Source organism: Meriones unguiculatus, chromosome 2 (assembly GCF_030254825.1).
Source record: "Meriones unguiculatus strain TT.TT164.6M chromosome 2, Bangor_MerUng_6.1, whole genome shotgun sequence".
Lineage (NCBI taxonomy): Eukaryota > Metazoa > Chordata > Mammalia > Rodentia > Muridae > Meriones > Meriones unguiculatus.
Window position 1 is genome coordinate 180,314,588 of NC_083350.1, and position 26,275 is coordinate 180,340,862.

At 36.2% G+C, this 26,275-nt stretch overlaps 1 protein-coding gene and 1 pseudogene across 4 annotated transcripts in view; both read left to right on the forward strand.

The window, feature by feature from the left end:
- Fstl5 (follistatin like 5) overlaps nt 1–26,275 on the forward strand; it is a 692,962-nt gene that overhangs the window by 85,846 nt on the left and 580,841 nt on the right. The gene's annotated exons all lie outside the window — the stretch shown is intronic.
- LOC110542723 (eukaryotic initiation factor 4A-I-like) lies at nt 9,510–13,476 on the forward strand (annotated as a pseudogene).

Here is a 26,275-nt window from a genome sequence, read left to right on the forward strand (position 1 = left end):
AAGACGATTTGTGTTTTCATAATTTTAACACTACATAAATGGAATCACTTAGTAACTGGGTTACATATGTTGGCTTCTTTCACATAGTGACATGCATTCAAGGTTTCTTACTAGACTTCATGGTATATTTCTGCTTTATAATTAAATAATATTCCTTGGCCTGCATGTACACATTTTATGTATTCATTCACCCACTGAAAGATACTTTGTTCAGTTCATAGTTTTTAAAGAAAACTGCTGTAAATATCAAATGTTTACATTTGACTGTGGGTATAAATTTTCATCATGATTGCTGGTCCATACAGTAAGTATGCATTTACCTTTGCAGAAATTGTTAAACTATATTTCAAAGTACTATCTACAGTGGAGTAGAGTTCCCCACTTTTGCAAGAATTTGGAATTTCACTTATTCTAGAACTGTTTTATATAATTGTTTTTTATTTATTACTTTTTATAATATTTTTTATTTATTACAATTTATTCATTTTGTATCCCAACTATAGCCCCTCTCCCTCATTACCTCCCAATCCCACCCTCCCTCCCTCATCTTCTCCTATGTTCCTCCCCAAGTCCACTGATAGGGAAGGTCCTCCTCCCCTTCTATCTGACCCTAGCCTATCAGGTCACATCTGGGCTGGCTGCATTGTCTTTGTGTCCCATTTTTTTTCTTTTAATTTTTATTAATTACACTTTATTCACTTTGTATCCCCCCATAATCCCCTCCCTCCTCTTCCAATCCCACCTTCCTTCCCCCTTCTCCAGCTATGCCCTTCCCCAAGTCCACTGATAGGGGAGGTCTTCCTCTCCTTCCTTCTGATCCTAGTCTATCAGGTTTCATCAGGAGTGGCTGCATTGTCTTCCTCTTTGGCCTGGTAAGGCTGCTCCCTCATCAGGGTTAGGTGATTAAAGAGCAGGCCAATCGGTTCATGTCAGAGGCAGTCCCCATTTTTTATTTGGATTACTTGATTTGTTGTTTACTTCTTGAGTTCTTTATATATTATGGATATTAACCCTCTGTCAGATATAGGGTTGGTGAAGAAGCTTTCCCACTATGTAGGCTGTCGTTTTGTTCTGATGTCAATGTCCTTTACTTTACAGAAGATTTTCAGTTTCATGAGGTCCCATTTATTGGTTGTTGATCTTAGAGCCTGTGCTGTTTGTGTTCTGTTCAGGAAGTTGTCTCCTGTGACAATGAGTTCAAGGTTCTTCCCCACTTTTTCATCTAACAGGTTTAGTGTGTCTGGTTTTATATTGAGGTCTTTGGCCCACTTGTACTTTAGATTTGTGCAGGGTGATAAGTATGGATCTATTTGCATTTTTCTGCATGTAGATATCCAGTTAGACCAGCACCATTTGTTGAAGATGCTATCTTTTTTCCATTGTATGTTTTTGCCTTCTTTGTAAAACAATCAGGTGTTCATCAGGTGTGGGATTAGAGGGAAATGAAGGGGACAGTTACTCCACAGGGAGACTAACAAAACTAAAAGTTCTGAGCCCAGGGAGTCCTGCAGAAAATGATGCACTAACAGAGGACCATGCATGGAGAGGGTCTAGAACCCCTGCTCAGATGTGGCTGCTAGAAGCTTCTCGGACTAGGTCTAGGTTAGCAGACAGAGCCAGTAAACCTCTGAGACAACAGTTGAACCAAGAGATTAAAAGTTCCTTATACAATAACTGTCATGTGTTTTGATGGTGAGGGTTCAGATCTAAAGAGCTAAGCTGGTGCCAATGAACTGTTATGCTCATTCATTAAGTCCCCACTAATAATGGAAATAAAACTATGATAACTGACAAAGTAAATACTAAGTATCACTCAACAGAAAAATACGTTAACAGGATAGGTGGGAGAACTTAGCTTTACAGTAAGAATTTGATGTTCAATTAATACAAATAAAAACCACCCAAAGATGACAGCGCTTAAGTTAATTTTGCATGTTTATTTGGTCTTGTTGGCTCTGTAATTGCTTTAATATTTTTAGATTCTTAGATGATGTTTTTGGCTTAGTAAATCTGGTTAGTAAAAAAAAATTTCAAATATCTTTCAAGAAATGCCAACACTTCTTTATAATAAGGTGTTATTCGGGCACTCAGTCTATTAGAGAGAATATTTTTCTACAGTAAGGTCTAATTTCATCAATTATCAGTATACTTATGTTGTTTTGTTACTGAAATACAATAACCAGACAAGAGCCATTTAGAGAAGGCTTGCTTCTGTGTACAGGCATAGAGTATGTAGCAGCTGTTCTGCAATCAGGATGCAGACACACTCCATGCTTTCTCCTCTCATTCAGTCTATGACCTTGCCCTGCAGTAATGCTGCCCACATTTAGGATGCATCTTCCCACTTCAGTTAACCCAAGCTGGATATTGTCGCACAGTCATGTCCAGGGCCTGGTCTCCCAGGTGATTCCTGATCGTGCCAAGTTGGCACTTAATGTAAACCACCCCATTGGCAAATACTATACAAACTCAAGATCAAAGCCCATCCCAACAAAAATTATTGGACAGCTAATTAAAATTTCCCTTTTTCAAAGAGTATAAATATATGCTCGTGTGTCAGTCCTGGGTTTGTTCCCAGCACATCAAAAAATAAAATGGTTAAGTGAGTATGAACTACCATAGTGAAAGTCTGTTTTGTATAAAATAATGAAAAGAGTTAGAAATTTTGGTGTTTACATTATGTAAAGACATACATATTTAAAGAAGAAAATCTATAATATTATGTAGAATTAAGAACTCAAGTGCATATATAAATTAGCTTATTTATATTTATTGTCAAAAAATTTTTTTTGTAAATGAAATAATAATTTGATTTATGGATTTAACTGCTCAGGTTTACTCATGAAAGATAGTACCAGTACTTTTGACTGTAAAGGATTACAGACAATCTAGCTTTAAAGAGACCTTATTAGCTGTTTCAACACTATTTTGGGGGTCTTTTGCAAAGAAAAATGAGCTTAGTCCTAGTAGGCCACCTTCATACCATTCACTCCATTCAGGGAGTGAGTGGGAAACAGAAACCAGATTTCTATGGTGGAGTGCTTCTTTTTTTTTTTTATATTTTGTACTTCTTAATTTTCCATGCCATTCTATCCTCGCTATAGCCTCTATTAACATCTTTGGAACATGTGTAAAATGTAAGCCGTACCTTGTGTGTGTGTGATTTGTCTTAAACCATTGACATAGTGGTAGGGAGTATGGATCATCATGGTCTAAGATAAGCGCTGACAACAGGAACATGACAGTGATTGCTTGGCAGTTTATGTGACTGCAACTTTGGCTGAATTTATCTCAGTGATACAGGACTTTCACTAGTGATTTTGTTAAGCATGTGTGTTTGTGTGTGTGTGTGTGTACTGAGATTTATGTGTGTTTACTGTGAAACTGAGTTACTCTCCAGTATGTCATGTGCCATGCCTTATACTAATGGAAAGAACAATAGAAACTCTACAAGTAATTTGCTTCAGATATGTTAACAGTATTCTGCAAAGCAGAATATTGATGGCATATTTTATTTATGCCTATAAAGATGCCCCCAAAATACCAGTGGCTCTCATGTTTTCTACAGAAGCTGAAGGGCAGAATGTAGGAACATTAGCTAGCTTTAATTAGTTCGCTTTTAGAGGGTCTCTGTTTGTACCTCTTTACCCATTATATACATTGAGATTTTGATTTTATTCCTTACATGGAAAATAACCGCATCGTTGCACCTGATGGAAAATATTTTTATCACTCTTAGTGGCTATAATTCAGGTTTGCATGCTGATAGAAAATTATAAACTAATTAATCACCAAATGCACTTTGCAAAACTTAGTTTTATTAATTGAGGTAGGTTTTCATAGGCTCAATTAAGGAACCTACCATTACCATATTACATTTGGACTGACTTTGAATTTAAATGTAATTTCCTGCTTACAAAATCTTGTATTCAATAGTTTGGTTTGCTTCCTTCAGGCTGAAATATAAGTTCTGACTGAGGTGCATGGAAATATCAGCACTCTGCAAAAGCTGAGTATCTTCAACATGAGCACATTGTGCATTTACTTGCAGAGGCGCTCCAATTGTGTATACTGACTTCATGGACATGACCACTCATTTCTCCTGATTAACAAATTATTGCTTAAAATAGCTATCACCATATTCACAAGGCACTTTTGTTTGTTTTTGAGACAGAGTTTCTGTGTAGCCTTGGCTGTCTGTTGTGGGTTAATAATATTTATCATTGATTTATCTTTTAGTTAAGCAGTGGTTATTCCTAAACCAGCTGTATACCCAAATCACCTCAAAGAGACTAGGAATTATTTAATTAACCTAAAGCACAATGCTAAACCTCCAAGCCTGCATAGTTTCCTACCATTCAGATTTTACCCATTATACTTGCTTTTAGTCATATCTTAGGTACAGTTTATCTCTCCATGTGGTTTGAAGTCTTCTCCTGCCAATGTCGTTCTCCTCCCACTCCCTTCCTTCTCCTCCCCTCAGGACCAGGATGTTAGATGCTGTTCTCTTCCTTGCTCGGCATTGTGGCTGGTTGTTTTATTGACAATACAGAAAACAAATGGTGGCATGTCTACTCAAATTTGATTCAGGCGATACTTAGAATAAGCATTATAATGCAGTGTCCAGATTGAAACCAGATAGTGGGGTAGAGAAATCAGCATTTGAATGACCAAGGGTAAATTGTATACATTCCAAAACAACATTATACCAACATTTCCACCTTTAAGTCCAATAAAAGGCTCCTGTTCTTTCAATACAATAATAATTATAAAAGTTATGAAAACTATTAGGTAAGATTTATATGCGCAATGTCTAGTCCATGTGCATTTAGCAACTAAGGAGAAAGTATTTGATTATCTATCCTATCTTGACAAGTTTAGAGTTATATGCCTAAATTAACTTTTATCCTTATGGGTATTACCTATATGAAAACATTTTCTTAAATTCTATACAACTTAAGCTTAATTGTGGAACTATAACTATTTGGTCTTTAATCCCATCAGAGACAGCTGTGTCCAGATTTTCTGGTTCTGTTACTCTCCTTGTGGAGTTCCTGTCCCCTCCAGGTCTTTCTATGTGACTTTGTTCTTGACTTGCAGCTTCTTTTTCTTTGTTCTGTCCTGTATTTTATGATAAGACATAAGACATAGTGAATTTCTTTTGTGGTACTTTCTATTTGGTGTTCTATGTGATTCCTGTATTGTATAAGTATGACTTAGTTTGTCAAAGTTTTATTAGGTCTTGTTGAAGATCTGGTCTATGCCACTGATCCAAGATTCTTCTCCTTTATTTATGCCTATGTTTTAAAAATTTTGTCCCACATTTCTTGCACGTTCCTTTAGTGTGTTTTAAATTTTCTTTCTTTTTATTTTTTTGAAAATAGATTATTCTCTCAGACAATAAATCTCAACTACAGTTTACTTCTTTATTTTTTTAATATTATTTATTACAATTTATTTATTTTGTATTCCTGCTGCAGCCCCCTCCTAGGTCTCTTCCCTCTTGTTCTCCTATGCTCTTTCCCTAGTCCCCTGATAGGAGAGGACCTCCTCCCTTTCTATCTGATGAGACCTGATAAGCTATTTTGTTATTTTTGTCTCCATTCTCTACATTATCTTCCAATTCTGAAATTCTACCTACTCCTAGCTTTTGTCAACTTGTAAGGCTTTCCCTTGAGTTTTCTAGTTGAGCTAACATTTTTTTTCCAGTTATATCTTCACTGAAGTTTAACCTTGAGCTCTTTTCAATGTCTCTCTTTATTGAATTCTATTTTTAAATTTTAGAATGTCTTCATCATGTCAATCAGCCTGATGTCAGTGCTTTCTTGCACATCACTCAGGCGTTTATATTCTTTCTCTTTAAATTAATCAAGTTACTTCTTTGTGACTTCTTTCTTAAATTGGAAATAGATTATTTTCTCATACAATACATCCTAACCAGAGTTTCTCCTCCCTCCACTTCTTTCAGTTTTTTCCTATCTCTCCCCTCCTTCAGATCTACTCCCCTGTATTTCTTCTTCAGAAAAGAGCAGGCTTGTAAGAGATGACAGTTGAACAGGACAAAAGATACAATAAGACAAGGTAAAAAGCCCTCATATTGAGGCTGGACAAGGCAATCCAATAAAAGGAGTGTTAAGTCCTTTGGCTTAAAGTGATTTGAAAAAATAAAGTAGTTTTACCTAAAAATGAGACAAACAAACAAAAAATAAAATGACACTAATAAAGTATTAAAACAAACAAATTATAAGTTTAGTGAATTAAGTACATAAACCATAAAGCTATTCCTTTAAATTGCTACCATATACTTAAGCCAGATTTAGGAAGAGTAATGGGGAAAATCCAGCAGAGATAAAAAGAATCATGAGTAGTTCTTAAAGAAACTCAATTGCAGGAATTTGAAAAATTTAGAGAAAAATGGATGATTTCATTAAAAAATATAAATTCACAACAGTAACATGAATGAAAGTGGAAATTTCTTTCTTAGCTCACAGTAGAGAATGGAAAGGAGGTCATAGGTCAGTAGTGACAAGGGCACCTGGAATAAATAGTTCCAAAAGAGAATGGAAAGGAGGTCATAAGTCAATACTGACAAAGGCACCTGGAACAAATAGTTTCACAACTGACTATCATAATTTAATGAAATCTAACTTTCCTCCCCTATCAGTGGACTTGGAGAGGGGCATAGGAGGTAATGAGGGAGGAACAGTGGGATTGTGAAGGAATAAGGGGTGAGGGAGAGGACTACAGCTGGGATACAAAATGAATAAACTGTAATGAATACAAAAAATTAATAAAAAAAAATACCTGATAGGACTAGAGGTATTAAAGTATCATTTTTCAAAGAAAAGTAAAGGAAAAATATTCATATTAATACATAACACATTAATTTTTAAATTTGGAGATTATTTCAAATCTTACAAAAGACTTATAGATCAAAATAATTTTGAAGAATATTTTAAGTATTCATTTAGATTTTATTAGGTTTTTTTTTAGTGAATTCTATAGATCTTTGAAATTTGTACTTTTGTAAATTTAGCTGGCTAAGATGGTGTGTGTGTGTGTGTGTGTGTGTGTGTTTGTGTGTATCAGGAATATTTTAACCACCCTTTCACTACTACTGCTTGATTCTAGTTTTTTTTTTTTAAAAAAGTATCTGTTCTGTTTGTTATTCACGTGTATTTTGCTTCTGGAAGGCAAAGATGAAATATTGACCTTGATTTGTTTTTTCTGCACATTGTTTATCTTGCTTCTGTTTATAGACAAAGATAATCACTTTGCAAATTGGCCTTTGACTAGCCAAATGCAAGGGCAGAGATAAAGAGGAATTAAATCTTCTGATTCTTGCTCTGATCCACTTCATTAGCAGAGAGCTTCATGGCCCCTTGAACTCAGAGTTGCACTGTGATCCATTATATCCTGTCTGTCTTGATTTTCTGTTAAAGGAATGTGGCTGGTTAAGAGTCTATTGTTGTCTCTGACCCAGGAGAACCTTGGATAAACCTCAATGGTGCTGGTCTGTGAGCTCTGCCAATAGATAGGAAGTGATTACATACTTATTATTAAATAATTGGAATGCTTCCTAAAATGAAGTTTATTCAGAGGCTAGGTAAACACCTGTCATAAACAGAACTTTCCAGCTTAATCAAACAAATGGTGTATTTTAGTCTCAGAAATTTCATCTTGCAGTTTGGTGAAAGAGGAATCCCATGGGCATAATTTGCCGAGAATAATTTTATGTAAAGCAACATGGCTTAATAATGTTATTGCACAACATTACTTTTAGATCTTAACAGCTTAAATACACTAGGGTCCTCTTAGTCAATGTATTTAGGACTTTATTGCTAAAGAAATTGTATTTAAGGACCTCAATATTCAATCTACTATACAAAATTTGTCAATTTTACATTAAAAACTTTAATAAGAAACAGGGCAATGAGCATATTTAAAAGACTAAAGATTTTTGCCAGATAAGTTTCAAATTACTAATACATAAAATAAAAAATAAGGTTTTAGAGATAAGGTGATGAAATTAATAATAACTATAACATACATGAAACTGATGGAACTCTGAAAGATAAGTAACTAAATTGCAAATAGGTACACTTTTTACAGAGTATACACCATTAGACTTTACATTAATGTGAAGAATTAAACTCTTACATGGAATTTTACAGAGTTCTGCTCTCCATCATTGCAGAATTTTGAGTGCTGTGACATCATTCCTCCTTAAAACCCTCTAGCAATGAGCTTTTGTCCTGCAGCATGAGATTTTAATTACCCTTGTCAGTGTTGGAACACACATTAAATATATTAATCAGAATAAATCTGTAGATGGTTTTTTATAGAAAAATAAATATCATCAAGACCTAAATACAAGTATCATTAAAGATGTTTGCAATGAATCTTAAATAGCACAGAGAATCTATCAAACATAAAACAGTCTCAACATCATGCTGGGTCAAGCAAATTTGCTCAATGCAAGGAAAACTAGATGGAGTGTTTCAATGTTCACAGGAATAACATTAAAAACAAATTAATTCTGGGGGGGACCACTGTAGTTTTCCTTAGCTCAGTCTGTTTCATTCCATTGTTAAACTAGCATAATCATTTCAGGCAGGTATGCAGACATTGCCTTTTCTATCAACTACTATCAGATATGACTGCCTGAAATCCCTTCTCACTTTCCTAAAGTACGATTACATACTTCATCTATTTAACTGATGTGATGTATTCCTAAGATCAATAGTGATATACTTCTCTTCATTGTGGAGTCCAGCATTACAGCTAAACCAACTCTACTTAGATAACTCTAAGATCTGTTAATTAAAAAAAAAACTATAAAGAAATATCTTAGATAATTTTTCTTTCTGTAACCTAATTATGCCTTTCATTTCAAATCCTGCTGCCTTTATCCTTTATAAATATTTTTCCACTTGGGAAACCAAAATGCTTTGGTGTTGCCATGTTCTGCTTTGAAGATGCACTATTTATACAAATGAAAGACAGTTTTTGGCATATCAGTATATTCATATATAGAAATATAAGACAATTTTAAACACATATCTATCCTTGATGTTTTCACCACATATAATGGGCTTTAAAAATCTTATATGTTTAACAGCAGAGAACAAAAACAACAATATAACAAAATCTATGTGTTCATTAACATTTAAAAACAATTTCCATTTGCATGTCTTTTAAAATACATACAAATAAGACTTTATCCTCTTTCTGCTCCTCTCCCTCATGTCCACAACAATCTGTCTGTACTTACATGCTCAGAAGGACACACTGAATGGTGGTATAATGTGGCGCTTCTCTGGATAATATTCATAATATTTTTATATTATTATCTGCTAATTGAGCATGGAACCTACACCAGATATGCTCTATCTGGAATCTTAGGTCACTTGTTACCTTATCAAATCATACAGGTGAAATTAAGTTGGAAATGAGGAAGCGAACATGAGAGAAAGCTGACTGATGTTTTCAGCAGCTATCGAGTAGGCATGAGTTGTGGCTTCTTCCAGCTTAAAGTGATCACAGTGACACAGTAAGTACCTGAAAGATCCGGCACTGTTTCCTGATAACACATCACTGAGTAGTAGGTTTTGTTATTATTTCCTGTATTTGCTCTCTCTATATTTCTTTCCTGAAACTAGTCAATGTCTAAATGATTTTACTTTCATTAGATTTCCTTCACTTTCTATTAGTATTTAATAATGCATCTGGAATCTTATGGAAGAAAGGGGAGATAGAGAGACCTGGAGGGGACAGGAGCTCCACGAGGAGACAAACAGAGCCAAAGAAATCTGGGCCCAGGGGGCCCTGCAGAGACTGTTGAATCAAACAAGGACCATGCATGGAGAGTTCCCAGACCCTCTGCTCGGATGTAGCCCAATGGCAGCTCAGTGTTCATGTTTCCTAGTAAGGGGTGCAGGGGCTGTCTCTGGCATGAACTCTGTCGCCCGCTCTTTGATATCCTACCCCTGGAGAAGTGGCCACAGAGAGAGAGGATCCAGACAGTCCTGATGAGATCTTATAGGCTAGGGTCAGATAGTAGGGAAGGATGACCTTCCCTATCCCTGGACTAGGGGAAGGACATGGGGAGAAAAATGAGAGAAGGTGAGGAAGGGGGGCTACAACCAAGATACAAAGTGAATACATTGTAAATAATAATAATAATAATAATAATAGAAACACATCCCACATTCCTTATTTCACCCTTATTTTATAGAATATGCAACAATAAGGTATGTGAGCTATGAATTTATAGCATCTATCAATTTGTAAAACAAATTCACAATGGTTGTTCCTCTTAGCTTGGACTGTTACTGAGTATTCAATATGTGGTTAATTTTATTTGTAGAACTAGCTTCTTTCAGTTATTGGAATTCCTGGTAAAACAAGCACAATCCATTGCCACACTGAAAACCTCTTACTGGAAAACGAATTACTGGCTCCATCAGTTGTATTGTTTGCTGTCTATAGTGGTAAATGAGGCGTTTGCTGAATCTGAAATAAGAGACAGCTTCAAAAATAGTACTAACTAACAACAACAAAGACAGAATATATCCATATCCAGATGATTGTCCATTCTGGTATGGAAAATGCTATTTACTCCATTTTGGAATATGCTCAGTATAATCAACCTACTATGAGTAGCCAATTAGTCTTTGTACATATAGCTTCTATATCAAGAATTTAGTGGTGCTTCCTGATATGTCATCATTAGCAGATTTTAAGGATTCTTGTGATTAGTCACAAATGCCTTCATAATGCTTTTGTGGTCTGGTCTATCAAGGACTATTATTAAATATCTTGAATATGTAGCGAAAAGGAAACCTATTCTAGCTTTACTACCTTGAAATTTTCTTTAATCTTTCATACTAAGCAAGGACATTGAGGACACTTAGCATTATTTAATTTAAAGCTCTGTTGAACACTCTTGCTTTGGTCAATAAATCAAGCAAAAGACTTATCAGTCATATTTTAAAGCTAGTCCAACAAGTATAGAATACTCGCAATTACAACTGAATTGATAAATACTTATAAAGTTATTTTCTTACTTTCCAACCTATTATTCTTGAAGTTAATCACCATACAAATTAATCAGAATTTTGTTGATATAAATTATTTCACAGGCATTTTATTTTTTCTACTAATCTATACTGACTCTAAGATGCACCAATAAAATACATACATATAATATTATGTATATTATAATATATAATATCATACATAATATTGTATGGTTGTGAGCTCAAGTGGGATTATTACATCATCCTTAAACATGGAAGAAGTTACTCATTTCCCAGAAGCTAGTATTACTCTTCTGTACCAAACAATGTTTCAGATTTTCTGTTATAGCAAACAAAATAAATAGGCTGATTTTGTTAAATTTTGTTAAATCAGCTTATTTAACAGATTTGAACATCTCAGGACATACAGCTGAATCAATCTTAGTTTGTGAAGACCTGCTTCTACTTATTGGTACATAAATCATTTAAATAAAATTCATATGTATACATCACCATAAAGTTTGGTCTCAGCACTGATCCTTTTGCAATATTAAACCTGTCCATGGAAGAGAATACATTTTAGAGCAATATTATATATTCCTTATTGTGATTTTATTCTTTTATTTGAGTACAAAAGCCCTTATTTTAGAGTATTTTCTATTATAGGCAATCAGAAGTAGCCAATGATTCAGTTCCATATTTTTATTTTTCATTTTGTATTCCAGACGCCATTTCACCCACTGAAAAATTGATTCTACTTTCAAGTAAATGGCATGTAAATGGATGTGATGTAAGAGACTTGTTCATGTCAACATTTGCCTCTAAGACTTCAAGACCTCCCAACTAAAAGCCCCACATTTTATAATCCCAAATCTTTTGTAGTAGCCTTGTCATAGTTATGTTTCTATTGCTTGACAAAGCCCAATGATCAGGGTAGCTTAGAAAGGAAAGTCTTAATAAAGGTCTCATGGTTCCAGAGGGTCAGCATCCATGCCTATGACAAGGAGGATGGCAACAGGCAGCCAGGGATGATGCTGGATCCATAGTGGAGGGAAGACAGCTGAGCCACAAGTGTGAGGCTAAAAGGAGAAGATAACTGAGAATGACATGGGCTTTTGAAACCTCAAAGGCCACCCCCAGTGAAGCATCTCCTCCAACCAGGCCACACCTCTCAATCCTTTGGAAACAATTCCACCATCTGTTCAAGTACATGAGCATATGGAGGCCATTCTTAGCCAAACATCCAAAGCTGGCAGTAAACCAATTGAAGCTTGACTTAAAAACAACGAGCACAAAGGGGAAAAGGTTTTCTTTGCTACAAATATAAGCAGTTATCTTTATTTTCTAAAACCTCGTGTTTTTTTAAATAAATATCTTTGAGAAGATAGTGTCCATAAAGTATGAGATTCTAAGGATCCTGTCTGCTAGTCAGTATTCTCAATCAAGAGACAATGGGTCCAAAGCATCATGAAGAGTAACTGAAATGAGACTGTGGAGAGCTTTGAGGCCTTGAATATCTGGAGTCTTCCTCTATGGTATGTATGCGTATGGTTTTGTGACACTCTTTGCCATGCAGCCGTGAGCTATTCTTTCTTGACTCAAGGTGGTTGCTCAAGCCCAATCTGGGACTGGGAAAACAGCTACATTTAACATATCAGTTCTGAAGCAAATTGATTTAGAGCTAAAAGCTACTGAGGCTTTGGTTCTGGCACCCATTCATGAATTAACTCAGCAGATACAAAAGGTGGTTATGGCATTAGGCGACAATTTGGGTGCCTCTTATCATGTGTGTATTGGGGGAACCAATATGCATGCTGAGGTGCAAAAGCTACAAATGGAGGCTCCCCATATCATTGTGGGCTCTCCTGGCTGGGTGTTTGATATGCTTAATCAGAGATACCTGTCCCCCAAATACATCAATATTTGTACTGGAAGAAGCAGATGAAATCTTAAGCCGTGGGTTCAAGGAACAAGTCTATGATATAGTCCAGAAGCTCAAGAGTAGCACACTGGTAGCTTTGTTGCCAGTGCCTTCTGATGTCCTTGAGGTGACCACAAGTTTATGAGAGACACCATTCAGATTCTTGTCACGAAAGAAGAGTTGACCCTGGAGGGTATCTGCCAATTCTACATCAATGTGAAATGAGAGGATTGTAAGATTGACACATTGTGTGACATGTATGAAACATTGATTATCACACATGCTATAATCTTTATTAATATCAGAAGAAGGGTGGATTGACTCACTGAGAAGATGCATGCCCGGGATTTCACTGTTTCTGCCATGCATGGTGATATGGATCAAAAGGAACAAGATATGACCATGAGGGAGTTCTGGTCTGGTGCCTGCAGAGTATTAATTATGACTGACCTGTTGGCCAGAGGCATTGATGTGCAGTTGGTCTCCTTACTCATCAATTTCCATTAATAGGGAAAAGCACATCCACAGAATTGATCAAGTGAGGGTGTGGCTACTGACAGAAGACAAGAGGACTCTTTGAGACATTGCTACTTTGTACAACCCCTCTATTGTAGAGATGCCTCTCAATGTTGCTGACCTCATTTGAGGGGCTCTCCTGCTACCTGACCCTAGCCAGGGTTCAGTCCTGGGTTTGGGGGTGCTAAGGAACAGCTGGTGGGGGAAGGGAAGGGAACCAATGGATGGGCATTTTGTGTGGTTTTTTTCCTCTCTTTTTGAATACATGTCACTTTTTGAGGCAAAAAGAAAAAAAAAAAAGAAGCATTTAGTTTCTTGTTAAGAAATACACATAAATCCCACAGCTCTGTGAAGACCTATGCTCTGCTGCAGATTCTGATGTTTTAGCTCATTGGTGTCTGTACTTTGCATTCCAGTTCCAACACCAGAGCTGTATCTGTTCAGTCCTTCAGTGGTTCTGTAGATGTCTCAAACCTAGGTTTACATACAGGTAACATCTGGCAGTGGAACATAAGTGACATAGCACCAGTAGAGCTTATTCTTCAGATTTTGATGTTTGATCTTTCCTCTGTTACTGACAAGTCATCTGAAGCACTCCCCAGACAGCACATAGCCACAGTGACTAGCTTCATTATGGGCTATGCTACCACAAAAGGCAACAATCAGCCTGCCAGAGTGTAATGTTTGTTTAATCTCTGAAATGTGGTGGTTTTGGTCTATAGAATGTACTTTTAAGTTATTATGCATTTATTGGGATAAAACTCCACCTGTATTGAAGAGCCCCTGTATTTGTGCTGTCAATATAAAAACACAACTATCACCCCAAAAGGGTAAGAGATAGTGTATTGTGGTACTCACTTTGAGTGATTGTGGTCCAGAAACAGAGATTTAGTTTACCACAATTACCATGTTCTAATGTGGAAGCAGGCTCAAGTTTCAACAGCAACAAACAAGAACGTCATAAATGAATCATTTTCCAAATACATTGGTGGAAGTCTTCAGTAAGTACACTAAAGCAAAGTGGGAAAACATCTGTTATTAGGTCCAGAAAATAATTGATGGCATCCTTTATTTTTTATTTATTTTTGTTAGTTGGAAACTAGTATTCTGTTTGTAAATTCCAAAAAGATGTCTAGAACAGTCACAAAGATCATAGGTAAGATATAGAGGACAATAAATGGCAAGTGAGGGTGCTGCAGATGGCCTAAGAAAATGAGCCCCTGGAACTGCAATACTCCAGAGTACAAGACCACTACAGTTCTAATTAGTTAATCAGCCTTGCAGAAGGCCTGGTGGAACATGCAGTTTCTTTTCAGTAAAATTTTTCACAGGGCTACCAACAATCATGCCTATTTTCTGTCTGCTATATAATATGTCTCCAGTTGGAACTTTCTGCAAAGATTGAAATTTGAAGTTCTCTTTTTGGAAAAGTCCCGAGAAAATCATCAGTATGTAGTAATACTGACAGGACTGTGCAGAGGAAGGAGTTAATTCATAGTGAGGATGAAATATGGGTCCTGGCTATTCTCAAAGGGAGTTCTAGGGTGGCCTAGTTTTGCAGAAGGATGACAGATTTTGTAACCTGTTATTAGCCGGTCACCATGGTAGCTATTCTTAAAAAAAATAAATACAGCCTCTATTTGGCTATTTCATCACTACATGACGTGAAGAGATAGGATATAATGACACATGGCAAAATTCTTGAATCTTAAACTTTCTGTTTTATCATTAATAGTTTAATCATTTTCTTATGATGCAGGAGACTGGTACCTCTTGCACCCAGCAAAATTGGAAGGCCCTCATTAGCATGTAAGGGAAAACATTCTTTCAGACTCTCCAGTTCTTGATATCAGAAAATTATTAAGACTGCCACATAGCTGACTTTCTTAGCTAGAAGATGAATGACTAGGCTCTTGGTAGTGCTGTGCCTGAAGACTCTAACATACATGGCACTTTTCTTCTACAGCTCAACTCTGATTCTGCAGCCTTAGCAACTTCTCCATGTTTAACCAATGCCAAGACAGTTTTAAGAATTATCTTTCCCCATTGTTTGACTCTACTTATGACACTATCAGTTTCCCTGCTTATCAGATCTCTGCAATCTTTTGAACTATTCTGTGACACCTTAACTATTTACAGTTATTCTGTAATAAACATACATGTATGTATAGATTTACTATGTCATGTGTGATTTGTTAGTTATAAAGACTTGTATAAAAGAATCTATGTTTGCCTTGGCAGGAATACCAAGACAAGTGATATGTGGCAGGTTAATACTAAATAAATCACCCTATGTTGTTAGTATATTGATATTCAATAAACATTGAGATCGTGGAGGGACATAAATGCCTTTTCTCTGCTACACAGCACATCCATACCAAAGCTTACTCAATTTTATCTCCTACTAGAGTTTCTAAGGAAAAGGTCTATATCCTAGATAGCTAGGCTCGGCCACCCAACATGCTAATTAAATGGACAAGTGATCTTGAAATGCAAAGAACAGATTAATCAATGTCTTTACACCAGGAAGAGCAACAATGTGTCCAGGGATTCCCAGTTCTATCTTTGAGGTAATGACATGAGCTTTGGGTTTGGAGAAAGAACTGGGGTATGGATAAAAATGTACACACAACTGAGCAGCCTTGGGAAAGGAATGGTTTGCTACATTGGTTCATCTCTTTGAAATGGTGTTTTAATTTATTTCTTTAAGTCCTTACTACCATCATTATTTGAAGGGATCAAGGTAGCTCTCAGATGGTCTCTACGACAACCTTACAGTGCAACCTCCTGTTCATGAATAATTGACCTTGTCTGAGGGTTGGGATCTTTTGAGAGATTCTGTTAATCCTGGAATTCAAGGTTGTTCCATGTTTAGATCGATGCCTTAACATTATGCTTTGAAGAAAGGTAAAGTATGTTTGAAAGGCAATATTATGTCTGCTTAGAGTACAAAAAGGAGCTTTTTAAACAAGAATGATTGATTTACTACAAGTTTTCTCCTTGTGTGTATTTTGTTTAAAACATTTTTGAGTGAGCAGAGGGTTCATTTTAAAAATCATTCTATTGTAATCAAATGTCAGTTGTGTACTTTTTCTTTAAAAAAAATTAAAAACTGCTATTCAGGTTATAGAATTTCCTGATTTGTAACATGAACTTTGGTTTCAAATTCTCTTATCTTTGCAACAATTAAAACAAAGTACAAAATTTGTCAGATTTTACTTTAGATATACCTTCATATTATCAGGTGTTTACAGTTGTCAGTTAAGAAACAACACAATAAGAAACAAATTGTGATGGTTTGAAAAAGAATGCCTCCCCCTTGTCCCCCAAGGCATTTTGTTTGATCTCCTGTGATCAGAACAGATTCTGGCAGAATTAGGAGGTATGGCTTTGTTGGGGAAAGTTTGCCACTGCTGGTGGGCTTTGAAGTTTCAAAAGTCTATGCCAGGCCCAGTTTTACTCTGTCGCTGTCTCTTTGACTTTCTCTTTCTGCTTCCTGTCTGAGGATCTGCTTATAATCTCTTAGCCACCGTTACAGCACCATGCTGCCTACCACCATTTCCAGCCATGTTGGTCACAGTCTAACACTCTAATAAATAATGCACACTTAAATGCTCTGTTTACTGAGTTGCACTGATCATGGTGTCTCTTCATAGCATATTTCTCTATCTAGTCAGTTTCAAATAGCTTTCCCTCCCACCTCCCAGCATCAGCATGACATGTCAGCAGTTTAGAAGCCTGGATGGCTGAGGGTGTAGTTGTCCACCTAGGAAGAGCTAAAGCCAAAGTAGAAGACAACTGCTATACAAGCTGAAATGTAACCAGAAAGGGGGAATGTCAGTACTTTTCTACTGCCACACTTCCAAATGATTAGAAGGGGTCCCCCAAACTGAGAATAATGGGCAGTATTTACATTACTGATTTAAGACCACATCATAAACCTCCCCCAAACATCCATAAATGCCTTCCTAGAAATGTTTATAATAATATTGAACAAACATGGACATTGTATGATTCAGTCAAGTAGACACATATAATTAACTACATACATGCTAATTTAAAAAATTAAACATACCCTGAATTGATGAAATATATCTTGATTTAAGGTATTTGCTATCATATCCAAATGCAAATAATCTGTTTAAATTATTTTGAGCAATTCCTGCTTTTTTGTTTGTTTTATTTATTTGTTTGAGACAGGGTTTCTCTGTGTCACCTTGGCTGACCTGGGCTTACTTTGTAGACCAGGCTGGCCCCAAACTCACAGAGATCTGGTTGCTTCTGCTTGCCTGAGTGCTGGGATTACAGGTGTGCATCACCACACTCATTTCTTGCTTCTTAAATTAAATTTATTCTAGACAGTTTCTGACAAGTACACAATATACAAGGATGACTCTCGGCCTGACCATGATCTGCCCCCCTCTCTGTTTCTTCTCTCCGTATGCACATTTCCCATGTTCATGTCTACCCATGTTGTTTTGTAATCCATTGAGATTAAGCAGGGCTGACTGTGTGACTGTGGGCTTGGAGGTATCTGTTTGAGCCTGCTGGATTCAGTGAATTCAAAACTAATGTCCATGGTTCCTTGTCTTCCAGATCTGCCAATAGTTCAGAGGTAAAGCGTGGGGCACCATGAGTTCCTCCCCTTTCCTTGACTGATACTTGCTGTCTTTTTTGAGTCTATTGAAAGTAACGACCGTTGTTGTGAGCTAAAGATTGCAATGGTTGTATGAATCTCAAAAATGACTACTTTCCATTCCTACACCCTATCTCTGGATCTTATGTACTTTCCATCATTCTTCTGTTCACTGAGTCTTAGAAAGGTGGTCTAAATGTGTATCTTAGTTCTGGCCTATAAAGATTTCAGTGTTTGTCAGATAACTATAAAACTTGGGTCTCTTCTAAGAACTATTTCCATATGTGTGTGTGTGTGTGTATATATACATATGTGTATATGTTTGTGTTTCATATATATGTTCATTAAAGTAGTAGTTGATGAATGGTTGCTTTTAAAACCATTTGTTAATAAAAGAGATTATTGCTGATAGTTGCATGCTTAGTAATATACAAAGAAGAATATGCTTTAGTAAGCACTTTGGCCTTTCAGATGTGAGGGATCATTAAAAACTCCAATTACATATGTTTCATTATTAACTATGTATTGTTTTGTTCATTGAACTGTTGTCAATTAAACTGAAACTCACCTCTGAATAACAAGTAAAGATAACTGCTATTTTATTATGATTCCACCATTTTATGTTCATCTATCAGTGTGTTGCAACAAGACTTAAGACTATGAACCACATAACTACTATAACATAGTTTCCCAGATCAATTTTTGTTGATATTTATGTCATATTTTCTCAATGACACATATAAATTAGTACAACCACCATGCAATACAATGCCAATTTTCTATCTTTTTTGTTTAAAAAATCTAGCATGATTACCTAAACATGAGCTGAATAAGGACAACACCAACAGACATACTAAAGTGGAAGAGAAAAGCCTATGATGCCTCAACCTTCCACAGAACTATAGGGAACCAAAGAATTCTGAGAGAGAGAAAAATAGGATTCTCCAGAGAAAAACACACTAATTAATTATCAAATGGTCTGACTTGAAAACATACATAGAAGTAACATTATACATAGTAGCTTATAGCTAGAAATATTTCTATATGTTTATATAAATATGCATATACATACACATATACATATACACATACAATCATATACATGCATGTAATAACAACTTATGATGAAGTCAGATTAGAATAGCTAAAAGAGTCGAGAGGTGGAGGAAATGGGACATGCTATGCAAAGATACAGAAATTCACTCATAAACAATAAAAGTTCTATAAATCTTACATAAATATGTCAATTAATTTATTTTTAGTCAATTTTTATGTATAAATCATCATGTCAGGAATACATTCAATCTTTTAACAATTTAAAGCTTAAAAACTACTTGTAAAAGATTAAAAATCAAGTTTATGAAGCATGCAAATATTTATAAATTGTCAAATTTATTATTAATAGAATTTCCAAATAAATGAGGTACAAATTTATGTACTGAAAGAAGCATAGGCAAGGACAAGCCTACAATTAAAGTAGGTCTTTATGTTATTAGGCCCAAGGGGGACCCTAAGTTTTAGAGGGCAATGAAGAGAACTCAGGAGTCCGGATCAATGCAATTTGCAAGAGGTTTATTTGAGCCATCACCTGATGTGGCTGCCCCACTCCCCCCAAACCAGAGAGGAAAGGCTGGGAGAGACAGAAGGCTGAGGTTAAAAGAAGGAGCACAGGAATCTCGGAGATTGCAAGCTTGGCAACACTGGATTGGGTAGTTGACTTTTAAAATGATTGGTTCATCTTAGGCACATCTGGTCCCGCCCTGATATGGGTGGGGGAACTCTGACATCTGGAGCAGTTACCAGACAACATTATCTCCTATTGCAGATCTGGACACTCTTCCACAGCGGGGAGGGAATGCAAAGGGGTCGGGTCATGTTTCAATTCACCTGCTCCTCCTCCTGCTTTCTGGAAAAGTGCTGGGAGAACTTAGAAACCTGTAAAGCTAGCCTGTTCCTCTCAATACTGCTCTCAGTCTTAGGTGGGTAGGAGAGAAGTCACAAATACTTGAACTACATTCCTCCATAAAAAACCCAACAAGCCTTACAATAAATCACCATGAAATAACAAAATACACATTTTAAAAACCACACAAAAAAGTGTTGATTATACAAAGAATGCGGAGTGAAGAAAGAATTGTCTTTTCAATAATAATAGGATTGGGTGTTCACAGAGTGTTAAAATATTTTAGGCAGAGCATGATCCTTTTCATATTATTTTTCCTAAAGATTTACAACCTTTGCTAAGCTGATGGGGTTTCTTACAAAAGTTATTAGACAAAGTTCTTCAGAAAATATATAAATCATGTAAATTGTGAAGTTGGCTCACTCAATTATGAAGTCTTAGAAGTATCAGGATTTATAGATGGCCAGCTGGAGACTTGACAGATGTGAAGGTCTCACCTGAAAATTGACAGGTTTGAGAGTCAGGATGAGACAATGTCTCCCTCTGAGACTTACAGCAGGAAGACATCCAAATGAGATCACATACAGCAGGCAAAAGACATAGTTCTTAGTCTACCTTTCCTTTCTTTGAAAATTTCATCTATGAATGCAATGTATATTAGTCATTTCTATCAAACATTGCCCCCTCCTATCCCCTACTGCCTCCATCACATTGCTCTGAGTTCCCTTTGACCTCATCTATTTGTTTTTTGTTATTAATCTCCTGAGTCCAATTAGCATTGCCCATTTGCAGATGGTGACCTGCTAGAGGCTAACTCCTCAAAGCCCTGACCACCCATTAGCTCCACGATGTAGATGGAGGCTTTAGGCTTCCTTCCTCATCCTGCTGGAATTTGCTATTATGCTCCTCTTGGGCAGGTAACCACGGCTGATTATTTGTTCATGCTCAGAGCTCAGGACTTCACCATTCTCCTAATTTACCGGGTATTATGTTGTTTCCATTCCCTTCTCTCTTGATGGTCTCTGAGGTTCAAACGGCAAGAGGCAACTTTTTCACTCTATTAAGGTCTGCTGTGAATTGGGTGATGTAAAACCAATGCTGGAGGGAGCACTTTGCTTTACTCAGCTATTTAAGTGAAACACGTTCACAAACACACAGACCATTTGCACACACCAGAGCCTAGTAAGGAGACTCATCATCTATATCATCTTTAACAAAATTTCATACATTTGAAGGGACAGACTCTAATTGCAATAAATAGATATTCAAATGGACAACCAAGATTAAACATTACAACAAACATTTTACTTGCTTATTAAGTGTTACTTTTCCATTTGACAATTTCTTATGTATGTAATATCTTGCTGTCATCACCATCCCTCTGTTCTTTCTTATCTCCTTCACACCACCACCAAGCTGATCTACACCCCCATGGATATTTATCTCATCTGCATATCTTTATGTTCTGTTTCTGTTTTTGTTGCATTTCACTAGGCTATCCACAATCACAGGAAAAAAAGAAAACCTTATCAGTGGATACATCACTGAAGACAATTAATTTTTTTTCCTCAAGCCATCTTAATTGTCATTAGCTCCCCTGAGCAGGATGGGGCCCAATAATCCTCTACCTCAGTAATGCCTGCTGGCATAAGCTTGTGCAGACAACCACAGTATTTGTGACTTCATGAGTGCTATGGCCATGTCACGCCCATTAAACAACATATCACACTTCTTATCCCTATTGACTGGCTCTTACATTGTTTCTGTCAAGTCTTCTGCAGTATTCTCTGAGCTTTGAAGCAGGTAAGTGGGTTTCCTATTTAAGGCTGAAAATTTAACAGTCACTGTTTTCAGCACATTGAGTAGCTGTGATTCTGCATTATCTATTGCTATGTAAAAATAGTAGCTTTTTATTTTTTTATAAAGGCTGAGGACAGCATTTGTCTGTATGTATCAGCAAGTATTTAGGTGGTAGTTTGAAAACATGTTCATTTAGAAAAACAGCGTAGTAGGTTCACCTCTAGTATTCATGACATCTGCAGCCATGAGATTGTACGTAGTCCATAGTACCAGGCATGATTTTTTTTTTTTTTTTTTAATGTGGAATGGGCTTCTGATCCAAATAGAAATCAGTTAGCTACAGGACAGCAGCACCATTCCTGCATCCGCAGGGGGTGTCATTGTAGCATGGTAGATCCCAAGAGTTTCCTCTCAATCTGTTGTCTGCATAGCAACTTTCAGCTATGGGGGAGAAAGCTTCCAGCTTAATTACAGAACAGTTTCTCTTTATTTTGAAACCAACATGTGTAGTGTTTTAATCAATACAGTGTTACCATCCTTTTTTTTTTTTTTTTTTTTTGAGTTAGGATTTCTCTGTGTAACTGTGTAACCTTGGCTGGCCTGGACTGCTTTGTAGACCAGACTGGCCTTGAACTCACAGAGATCTTCCTGCCTCTGCCTCCCTGAGTGCTGGGATTACAGGAGCACACCATCGCACCCAGCTTGGTCAGCAATTCTTAATAAGATACCCTATACATGGAGTTGTTAAATAACCCATGGCTTCTGGGATTGACATTATCCATCAATATACTACAGTCATTCAAAACTTTTCTTTCTCAGGTAGTAATAATAATAATAATAATAATAATAATAATTTGTTACATTTTATTCACTTTGTATCCCGTCTGTGGCCCCTTTCTCATCTCCTCCAAATTCCACCCTCCCTCCCTCTTTTCCCCCTATACCTGTCCCCTAGTCCACTGTTAAGGGAGGTCCTCCTTCCCTTCTATCTGACCCTAGCCTGTCAGGTATCATCAGGACTGGCTGCATTATCTTCCACTGTGGCCTGGTAAGGCTGCACCCTCCCCCCCCCAGTGGAAGGTGATCAGAAAGCCTGCCACTGAGTTCATGCCAGAGACAGCCCTGGCTTTAATTATGTTTTTTAGAACTATCATCTGTCTGTCACTACTTGTTATCTGTTATGTATTCATTTGCCTATCATTTATGAAGTGGCCTTAAATATTATTTCTTTTATTTTTGAGATTATACATAATTACATTACTTTTTCCTTTTCTTTCCTTACTCATACCCTCACATACACCCATCCTGCTCTCGATCACAGATGAGTTATAGCCTCATCTCTATTGTTGTTATGTTTGTACATGTATATACATATGTGTTTCTAGATACATAATCATTTTCCTTATGAAGTAGTAGTTTCACTGTGGTTTCATTATACATCCTTAGTTTATGTTACTCTGTCTTCCACATCATCTTTCCTATCCTATATATCTCTATTTCAACTTTGTCACCATAATCTCTCCTCTTCTGTTTCCAGTCTTCTCCAGACAGTCCAACATAAAGAAACAAAGCTAAAAACTAAAAGGTAATGATCTACATGTGATAGAATCTTAAAATTTTACTTTATGACCACTCAGTACTATTTTCCTAGGCACCACCATTTCCTCTCATGTTTTATAATTTTATTTTTAACAGCCAAATAAAACTGAATTGAATATATACACTCAGGATTTCATTATTCATTCATCAGTGGATGGCCATCTTCTGGCATTCCAATTCTTATCTCCTATACTAAAGCAGCAATAAGTATGGATGAGCAAGTGTTTGTGGAATAGGTTCTAACGTCCTTTAAGGTCTGTGCTACTCGGAGCAGGGTCATATGATAGTTCTATTCTCAGTAGTTTGAGAAAGCCCTCGACTGATTTATATGGTGACAGCAGTATGCTAGGTGTGTGGCAACAGGTTCATGATTTTTGTTTTCATGAAATCCACTCCAGTATTTGTGGACATTTGTATCTTGATGATGGTCACTCTGGCTTGAAAAGGATTGAATCTCTAAGTGTTAACAGTGTTTTCATGATGATTCATGAGTTAGATGCAATTTTAAGGAAAGTAAGTATACCAAATACTAGAAGAAAAAGTTTAAGAGTAAATGTGTGGCAGAACTGAAAATGCAAAATCAATTCCCCTTCAGCTGTGATGTCATTAGCTTTCTAATATGGTTTTAAAACATGGTAACAAACTATAACCCTGAAAAAATTAAAGCCAATTTAGATGAAACATATTGGATCAACTCATTTTTGATCTTTGGATTTCAAGAAATTCTAATTTTTCAGTTTCCTGATGAAAATTAGAATACTTAAAATTTGAGTAACATTTTGTTTCTAGATCCAAGCTTTTTTTTTTTTTTTTTTTTTTTCCAGAAGCCAGATGTCTTTGAATAACTTTCAAATGATTTACCCTTGATCTTTAACATGGCCTCCAGAGTCCATGTAAGGTTTTGGCTTGCTCTTTATCTTTTCCTCTTGTTTACAGACCTAACAAATTCTCAGTTGTCACTGTTATAGATTATGCAACTTAAGGACTGTTAATAGCATTATTATTCCACAATGGCTCTTGATACTTCCTGACCTTTGTTATTTTACACTGACTTGTTAACAATATGATACTGCTTCATTATAAAATGGAAAACACTTTCAAAAGACTGATGGCAGTATGTAGGTCTGTATTGAATGATTGTTCCCAGGATGGAAGTACTGTTTTGGGAGTCTGAAAACTACCAGGATGTGTGACTTTGCTGGTAGAAGCAGGTCATTGAAGTCAGGACTTAAAGGCTTAATTTTGCCCCTGGTTCTGGCCTTATCTCTGCTTCACAGTTTCTCATGGTGAGGAGTGTTCTTGCCTTCTTGCTCCCACCCACACAGTGACACTATGGCACATTAACACATTGTACCTTTTTTGCTCAACTGTTGATGATGTGGTAGTCAATCTTTTTTTTTTTTTTTTGAGACAAGACTAATCTGTGCAGCCTTGGCTGTTTTCTCGACTTGCTTTGTAGACTTACTTTGTAGTCTGGCTTCAAACTTACAGGGATCCTCCTGCCTTTGCCTCACAGAGTGCTGAGATTATAGGTGTGGGCTACCATGCGGGGCTTCGGTGGTAAATATTGAAGCTCTGACCACAACTACTTTAGTCGACAAACAAGTTGAGTTTTATTTGAATGTGAACTAATTTAAAAATCTAAATGCCTTAATATAATTATGGTACTTCTAGGTAAAAATAAAATATAATAACTGGGGAGTGGCATGCATGCAGAAAGGGGAGGGAGGGTGGGATCGGAAGGGGAGGAGGGAGGGGCTTGTGGGGGGATACAAAATGAATAAAGTGTAATTAATAAAATAAAATAAAAAAATTATAAAAAAACATTTTTAAAAAATGTATATGAAATATAATTACATAATCTTTCCTTTTTCGTTTCATCTCATCATTTTTCCCTTATTCTCAAATTTTTTACTTTTTCACTGATTATTGTCACATATATGTAAATATATGCATTACATTTCCATGTAGTATATATAGACACAGAAACATACACATATACATATGAATAAACACATAAATATAATCTGTTGAATTTATTTTGTGGGCATTTTTCTTGATTATTATAGTTACACACATATATGAATATATATACACATATATGTATATACGTGCAACCTGCTGAGTCTATATAGTGTTGCTTACATGTACATTAATGAAGGATAGTTCACAAATTAGGGTAGTCATCCCTGGGGAAAACTACCTCTCTCTCAGCAGTCATTACTTGCTTGTAGCTCTGTGTTTACTTGAACATGTATAATGGTGCTTTCACTGCTCAGACCTTGTTTCAGCAGCCACAGTATTGAAGTATCAGGGGTGTAGATTCCTTTTTATTTCTAGGAGACACAATCTTGCAGCAGACATCATGGTTCTTTGACCCTTATAGTTTCTGCCCCAACTTTTCTGCCCTCCACTTTAGGTGCAGGAGTTGTGCCTGTCTTTATATTAAAAATATGTCACTTTCATTTGCTGGCATTAACTTACCAAACAATATTAGAATGTTTCAAAATCTTGAGTTCTTTTTTTTCTTTCTTTCACAGTTATTTAGTTATTTGGGATATTATTTCAAATGTTTGTTACTCATCTCGTTGCTTTTAATCATTTTGAATATTGTGAGATTTTTAACTTTTTGAAAAGTGTGCTCAAATATTGAAAATATATATAATTCAAATGCAGTGGTTACATCATTTTGGACACCATAAAGGATTTTATAATTAATAACTTTTAGACTCAGTTTTCTGTCCTGTCATTTGCACAATGCCAATAGGGTGATTTTCTTTATTTGTTTTATTCAGAGCAAGAACTCTGTCCTCTTTGTATTAGTCCAGAAATGCGACTCCATTTAACATTTTATCAAAATAAATATTTTGATGCAATAA